The sequence below is a fragment of the Coenobita brevimanus genome, chromosome 5, assembly GCF_032717465.1.
Source record: "Coenobita brevimanus isolate Jiangsu-jjx chromosome 5, ASM3271746v2, whole genome shotgun sequence".
Lineage (NCBI taxonomy): Eukaryota > Metazoa > Arthropoda > Malacostraca > Decapoda > Coenobitidae > Coenobita > Coenobita brevimanus.
The window spans coordinates 4597854-4606659 of record NC_136958.1 but is presented as its reverse complement, the minus strand read 5'-3'; positions in this window follow the sequence as shown (position 1 = coordinate 4606659).

Below are 8806 nucleotides of genomic sequence, written 5' to 3'. Positions count from 1 at the left end.
TCAGTGGCTTTTGGAGTCTTGGTAACACCTCTTCCTTAGCGAATTATTCTTCCATGCCTGTTTTTGTGGGTGTCGTGTTGTGAGTTGCTTAATCGATTGTGTGTGTGTGTGTGTGTGTGTGTGTGTGTGTGTGTGTGTGAAAATTACCTGCCTTCCCCCTTTATAAATTAGTCAATAACAGCCAGAATACTAAGCCTTCCCCTGTGTGTGTGTGTGTGTGTGTGTGCGTGTCCTTTCCACTCACATTATCCACTTGTCATTATGAGCCTCGTTGAGCTAATAGCATCATGAACCATGCATGCCATCGCCCACCTGTAATTTGCACGGACTCTGAGTTGGCGTGAGTGACGAGGCAAACTTTGGACACATCAGTCACTGTGGTTGGTGAGCTACGGTGTATTTTTCGTACGTGGCGTCGTCGTCTTCCTTGATTTCGTTTTTCTTTACTTCGTCTCCGTCTTTATCTTAATCTTGGTCTACGTCTTCATCACCATCATCATCATCATCCCAACTTAATTGCACTTCTGGTAGTTCTCCTTGTTAGAGAGAGAACTATCAGAAGCCTGCCCAATTAAGTGAATGTAAATTGCCCCAATTAAAGGGCCCCTCTCCCTCCAGACTGGCACTCAACCCCTCCCCCCACCAGAGTAGCACTGAACCCGGATCTAGATGATGTTAGGCAGCGGAGGGAAGTACTGGAACGAGTCTAATCACCGTAAAATGATACATGAGTGGACCTCACCTACGTCCTTGATGCGGAATACTCATGAGGTACGATAGAAGAATTGCCAAACCCAGCGCTGTCTCGTAAATTTTCTCAAAGACGCTCAAACATCCTGAAGGTCTGTGTGGTGTATATATCGTGGGCTATCGTGGGTTGTCGTGGTCAATCGTGGGCGCACAACATCTCAAAATATTTTAGCATTTATAGGGTAGCTTAGCGAAGGATAAGCAAGAACAGCAGCACGAGGTGGATAACAACGATACCTTTATTGGGGAAGGCAACGTAAACAGGTAGATAAGCGGATAGGTAATAGAAGGGATAGTTGCGGCAGATTTTCAAGCCTTTAGTTTGTCTTTTAGGATAGAAATGAGGATAGAGTGGATTTATGGAGCGAGAAATACAAATCCATTACCAATATATACGTACATTTAGACACTCAGCTTTTTATTCTTTCTTACTTTTGCATAACAGTGATAGAAATACAGATAAAGACACTGATAAAATACTGATATACAGATAGATAAGAGATAGATGCAAGAGATATATAGATCGATAAGAGATAGATGCAACGGTTTGGGAAGCCACCTGATCGTAAAGACTAATCACACGTGGCATATCGAGTCTCTTCAGTCTTGGATCTGGTGCTGGGGCGCCTTCATGTGGTGGCACTGATATAATCGGGCGGCTCCACTGCCCGGTTATACGGACGTCCCTCAGCTTCTTCCGTATCCCCTGAAAAGAGGATGGTGGACTGGGGGAGGAGGATAGGCTAGGATTGCAGTCCATAGGGTTCACGTTCAGAGCCTACCACCACCACCACCACCACCACCACCACCACCACCACCACAACAACAACAACAACAACAACAACAACAACAAAGCAACGTCTTCTCAGGGTCAAGGGTAGAACAAAGACGGAAATCCAGTCTTACCGTCACACACAAACCCGTAACCTTTGACCCGTGCTACAAAAAATGGCACTCATCTTCCGCGGGACGGGCCTCTTCCCTTCCAGTAGCGACCGTCACCCTCGCGACCGCTAATGTGACGCGAGACGTGACGGGGAGAAGCGTAACACGACAGGAAGAAAGAAAAAAAAGGAAAAATGAAACAAGATGGATTTTCAATTTCCTCCTTCGTTTCGCCTGCAAGAAATCTATTATTCAGTGAGTGTCTTTCCCATTTTACTTCCCTTGTCTTTCCCTCTTGTCTTTCCCTTGTCTTTCCCTTGCTTTTCCCTTGTCTTTCCTCTTTCTTTCCCTTGCTTTTCCCTTGTCTTTCCTCTTTCTTTCCCTTGCTTTTCCCTTGTCTTCCCTCTTTCTTTTCCCTTGTCTTTCCTCTTTCTTTCCCTTGCCCTCCCCTTTTCTTTCCCTCGTCTTTCCCTTTGTTTTTCCTTTGTCTTTTAACCTTGTCTTTTCCCCCCTTCTCTTTCCCTTCTTTTCCCTCATGTATTTCCTTTTTCTTTCCACCCCTGTCTTTCTCCCTTGTCTTTCCCGTGCCTTTCCCTTGTCTTTCCCCCTTTGTCAAGTAATACACCTACAATACACCTGCAGTACATCTGCAATACACCTACAATACCTCTACAATACGCCTACCATACACCTGCAATACTCATACAATACAACCACAATACTTATACAATATACCCACAATACACATACAATACCCATAGAGTACACATACAATACACATACTACACACCTACAATACACCTCTAATACACCTACAATACACCTTCAATACACTTATACACCCTCCTCTCAGTATGTGAAAGTTTGCACATGCGGACACTGGCTTATCCCTTCTTGCTGAAAGCGTTGGATTTTGGTGGTGGGTGTTGGTGGGTGTATGTGGGTGTGGGTGGGTGTGGGTGAGTGAGAAGGTGTGGAGGTGGGTGGGAGTGGGTGTAGGTGGGACAGATCATTTCCTGAGTTTTGTGTGTGTGTGTGTGTGTGTGTGTGTGTGTATTTCCCTGTTCGCACACACACACACACACACACACACACACACACACACACACACACACACACACACACACACACACACACACACACACACACACACACACACACGTAATCCTAACCCTTCAAAGTTTTTTAATTACGTGTCCACAAGAAGGGAAGTGTACCCCCTTCTCTCTCTCTCTCTCTCTCTCTCTCTCTCATATTATTTAGAGTATAATTTTCAGTTCTGGTCACCTTTTACGAGAGAGAGAGAGAGAGAGAGAGAGAGAGAGAAAGTAAAAGTGATACCAGAAGTGAGAAAAAAGGTAACGATGAATTCCTAAATGATTTACGGTAAATTTATCTCCTCCTCCTCCTCCTCCTCCTTTGTTATCCTATCCCTCGTCTGCCTTCCATCATGGAGGTCCTAGCCTTCCTCTGCTTTCCTACCTACCTACCTACCTGCTTACCTGCCTACCTTCCTACCTACCTACCTACCTTCCGTCTTCCTGCCTTCCTTCCCTCCAGCGTGCCTACTTACGTACCTACCTGCCTACCTTCCTACCTGCGTACCTGCCCACCTGCCTGACGGTGTTCGTCTTAGGCAGAGTGACATTCATCCCTGGCTTAGCATGACGGGGGCAGGTACTCTCTCTCTCTCTCTCTCTCACACACACACACACACACACACACACACACACACACACACACACACACACACACACACACACACACACACACACACACACACACACACACACACACCTTCATATCAACTTTTCCACCAGTCCTAAACGCCTACACTGCCTCCCCCTCCCCTCTTCTTCCGCCTCTCCCTCCCCTCTTCTTCCAGCCTCTCCCTCTCTTCCAGTTCCCTTCTTCCTCCCCCTCCCTGATACTCTCCCTCTTTCCCTCCTCTCCCCTCCCCTCCCCTCTCCTCCCCTCCCCTCCCCTCTCCCCCTTCCCCTCCCCTCTCCCCCTTCCCCTCCCCCCCTCCCCCTCCCATTAAGAATCACTGAGGTAGGACTGTCTCATTCAGGATATGCAGATTGAGGGAATGATGAGAAGGAAGGGAGGAAGGGAAGGAAGGAACGAAGGAGGGAAGGAGGAAGGAAAAGAGCTAAGAATAAAGGAGGGAGGAGGAAACGAGGAAGTAAAAAAGGAGGAAGGGAGGGAGGGAAGGAAGAAGGGAAAGGAAGGAAGGAGGAAGAAAAGAAAGGGCTGAGAAACGAGGAAGAAAAAAGGAGGAAAAGAAAGACAGTGAAGGAGACAGTAAGGAGGGAAGGAAGAGGGAAGGAAGGAAGGACGGAGAAAGGAAAAGAGGAGACTCAGGAAGGAAGGGGACCAGGAAAAAAGGAAGAGACGAGGAAGAAGAATGAAGGAGGAAAGGAAGACTGGAGAGTGAAGGAAACGAAGGAGGGAAGAAGGAAAGCGAACGAAGTAATAAATGAAAGACTGACGGAAGAGACAGACAGGAAGGAAGGAAGAAGAGCAAGGGAAGAAAAGGAAGTCTGGGGAATGAAGGAGACGAGAAAGAGGGAAGAAAGAAGGAAGAGAAAGGAAGGAAGACAGAGTAGGGAATGTAAAGGAAGGAAGAGGGTAGGAGGGGGGAGGGAATGAAGAATGAAGGAGGAAGAAAAGGAGAAATTGTGAGGAAAGATGGAAAGTAAAAAAAAGAAAAGGAATGAAGGAAAAAAAGAAGGAAGGACTGAATGGTAATGGAGATATGAAGGAAGGAAAGACGGAAGAAAAACAGAGGGATAGAGTGAGGAAGGAAGGAAGAAGAAAGGGAGACAAGAAAGTAACGCACGGAGAGAGAGAGAGAGAGAGAGAGAGAGAGAGAGAGAGAGAGAGAGGCAGGAGGGAGGTTGTGTTTAATTACATGCAAATTAGGAAATGATATGCAAGGCCAAGATTAAATTTGTGATTAATGATGCGTGGGAGGCGAGAGAGAGAGAGAGAGAGAGAGAGAGAGAGAGAGAGAGAGTAAGGGGGAGGGACTTCGTTACTTCATTAGAGAGAGGGATTAGAGAAAGATGTTGATGAAAAAGAAAGAGGGGAAGGAAAGAAGAAGGAAAGCATTATTATTTATTTTTTTTCTGAAATTGAACGTTTTCGAACTGGAGCGATTTTTTTTAAATTTGTTATATATATTTTTGTCCATATTTTGTGTGAACTTTTCCGATTTCTTATTATTTTTTTTTTAGTCTTATTTCCACTGGTTTTATTTTGCTCATGAGGGAACCTTTTTTTGAGTTAGAACATTATATTATTTTTTTAGTTTTTTTTTCAGACGGTTTGGGTCCTTGTGAGTGGCTTTTTTGAGCTGGGGGGGGGTTTGATATAGCCTCCATTAACCCCTTTATTGAGAGATTTTTATTGCTGAATAGCATCGTCTGTAGAAGCAAATATAAACTGGAAATTATGTCATCGTACTGAAGGGGTTATCTCATCTCCATATTCTTCCGTTTTTCATCCTTTCCCGTTTTCTTTCGTCCTCTGCTACCTTATTTTCTTTCATGTTTTTCTGGTAGTTATTCTTTTCATGAAGGGGTGAAGAGAAAGGGAGGGATGGAGCAAGAGAGGGAGGGTAGAAACGAAGAAATGAAGAGAAGGAGGGAGGGAGCGAGGGAGGGAAAAAGAAAGGGTGAGTGGGAACAAAGAAAGGAAGAGATGGAGGGAGGGAGGGAGGGACGAGGGAGGGAGAGAGGTAGGGTGGAAACGAAGAAAGGAAGAGAAGGAGGGAGAGAGGGATGGTGGAAGGAAGAGAGGGAGTAAGAGAAGGAAGGTGGAAACGAAGAGAGGAAGAGGGAGAAAGGGGGAAGGAAGAGATGGAAGAGGGTGGAAGAGAGGGAGAAAGGAGTACAGAGAGGTAAAAAGAACTACTATATGGGTTAAGAGTAGGGATAAGAAAACAGGAAGAAGAGGGGAGGGAGGGAAGGAAGGGGAAAGAGGGAAGAGAGGAAGAAGAAGAGAATGAGAAAAAGAAAGGAGGAAAAGAAAAAGGAGAGAAAAAGAAGGATAGGTGGGTGAAAAGGAAGGAGAGAGGAGAAAAGGGAATAGGAAAATATTGGACGGAAAAGAGAGGAAAGGAAAGAGAGGTGGAAGGGGAGAGAAGAAGAAAATGAATAGGAAAAAGAAATATAAAGACAAGAGGAGGGAAAGGAAAGAGTGGAAAGGAAATATTGATATTGAAGAGGCTAGTCCGGTATTTTAACTAGGATAAAAAGCTTCCTAGCACCTCTTTCTTACCGATTTATTCTATACCTTAATCTCACTTTCTTTTTTGTAAGTTTGTGATGAAGAATTATATCGATTTTAAAGTGATCTATAGTAACGTACCAAAGAGTAGTAGTGTGTAATATGAAGAATAAATCGCACAGGAAGAGGTGTTATGGAATATTCAAGATCGCCAGAATATGAGAGCGGTGTGTGTTATTCGCCGGAAAGAATGGAGACAAGGAATGCGTGAAGACTCCTTGGCATCCTGACCTGCCCCTTAATATACGAGAGAGAGAGAGAGAGAGAGAGAGAGAGAGAGAGAGAGAGAGAGGAAAACAGTGGGATGTAGGTAAGTAGGTAGAGAGGGGGAAGGGGGGATTACACTGAAAGGAAGACAGTGGGAGGTAGGTAGGGAGGGGGGAGGGGGGGATTACACCGAAAGGGAGACAGTGGGAGGCAGATTAATCCCTAAAGCTCGGAGATGTAATGAACCAAGATCATCTCGTATGCAATTTTTTTTTTTTTCACCAAAAGTAGGCTATTTTCAATCATTGCTCCGTAACGACAGCACTTAGAACCTTCAATTAAAGAACAGAATACACATCAATCCTTCATCTCTCCATTGCAAGCGTCCCCAGGTCTCTGTGTGGAGGCGTTCTGGAGGTAGGAGTTGGTGAATGGAGACAATTTGAGGGTCGTGCAAAGCTGTGTCCGTACGAGCTGGTGAGTTGGTGGCTACGGCTCCTAGGCTGCATGCATGCCTCCTCCAGATGGGGAATCCCCATTATAGTCGCGGCGCACGACTCTGAGATTGTCATTATCGTACCCTGGCAACCTACCATTCCAAAGTGCATCCGATTTCATATCATATTATACACGAATTATATTACTGTGCACGAGTACATTATACACGAATATTATTATACACGAACATATTATACACGAATCACATGCGTCTCATATTATACTGTACACGAAATCAGACGCACTTTTGAATGGTAGGTTGCCAGGGCACGATAATAACAACCTCAGACTCGCTCGCCGCGACTGTAGTACTTACCCACACTCACTTAACCTTGACGCTACTCTCCGCAGGCATGAATGAATCATCACCTTTTGTGCTTTTGGTAATTTTGTTGATTTTGGTTAGTTCTCATTCTGTTGGCCTTTTCTTCCCTGCCTTCTGGACTGTACCTCACCCCATCTGTATGTGCGAAAAGAATCTAGTTATTGATTATTTTTGTGTGTTATGCAGTTGTGTTTTCCGTGTGGGGTAATGTTTAATCTCTGTAGAACAAGGAAGACTCATTGTACCTGGTGCCATGAAAATATTTTGTTCCTTTTATCACCAACTGCTTTCATCGTGCTGCCACCAGTTTTATTCTACTTGCGGGAGTGCTGTGGGGCTCTAAGTGTTAATGTTTAATGTATTTTTCAGGCGGTGAGTTGCCTGTCAGTCGTGGAGCCACCCTAGAGTAGCCCTTAATGTGGAAATGTGCCAGATATACAAACGCCTAAAACAATGACCCAACCTCGTCAGCTGCCTCCACCCTCAAAGTAAGTGTTTGTGTGTGTGATTATTATGCCTCTGCGGGTTTACTTGTTTGTCTCTCACCGGGTTTATTTGTCCCTTATCTGTAGGTCTGTCAGCTGCATCTGCCGTCTGGTGAGTGTCTGATTGTGTTTTTTGTTCTTGTTTACAGGCCCATCTGGACATGATTCTGATGGATGGAAGTTTACCATTTTCCTCCTGTCTGCCATTCTCCTTTTGTGGGATAGGAAGTTGATGGACCCCCCCTCTCTCTCTCTCTCTCTCTCTCTCTCTCTCTCTCTCTCTCTCTCTCTCGTTGGGACAGCTCTAGCGCAATATTTCAGCGGACGCCAGACGATTTTATCCACCTGAGAACGTGTCCTAGTAGGTTGAGATTGTCTTTTGTTTTTCTTCACTGTTTCTCTTCATTGTAGGCGTTGTTATTCAGCTTCTACATTTCCCTCCCTCCCTCCCTCCCTCCCTCTGCTATTTCTCTCCCTCCCTTCCTCTCTCCCTCTGCTATTTCTCTTCCTCTCTTCCTCCCTCCATCATAACTTTGCGTCCTCCAACCTCTCAGATTTCCATTCCCCCTCACTCTCTTCTTCCTCCCCCCTCTTCAATTTCACCATCCCCTCACTCTCTCCTTACTTTCTCTCCCTTCCTCCCTCCTCTTCCATTTCTCTTCCCACTCACTCACTCCTTCCCTTCTCTCTCTTCCTCCCTCCCTCCGTCATAACTTTGCTCCCCCACATATACCTCTCAACTTTCCCCTTCCTCTTCCTCTCTCTCCCTTTCCTTCCTTGCTGTCACTATTGCTTCCTATCTCCCTGCCACTCTCCTCTCCTCCCTCCCTTCCTCCCACTCTCCCTGTCCACCCTCTGTCCTTGCTACCTTTCCTCCTTCCCTCACCCACCACTTCTCTTTATCTCCCTTTTTCCTTTCCTCTCCTCTCCTCTCTCCCATCCTCCCACTCTCCCTGTGTGTCTCCTTTCCTCCATACCTTCCTCTCTCTCTCTCTCTCTCTCTCTCTCTCCACCTCTTTTCTTCCTTTTCATCCTTTCTTCTTTCCCTTGTCCGTCTTCTTCCTTCCTTCACTGCCTTTCTCATTCGTTCCTTCTCCCCTCCTTCCTTCTTCCCACATCTCCACCTCCTGTCTTCCCTCCTTTCCTTCCTTCATTCATTGATTTCCTTCCTTCCTTCTTTCCTTCCTTCATTTCCTTCCTTCATTCGCTTCCTTCCTTCATTCGTTTCCTTCCTTCATTCGTTTCCTTCCTTCATTCGTTTCCTTCCTTCATTCGTTTCCTTCCTTCATTCGTTTCCTTCCTTCATTCGTTTCCTTCCTTCATTCGTTTCCTTCCTTCATTCGTTTCCTTCCTTCATTCGTTT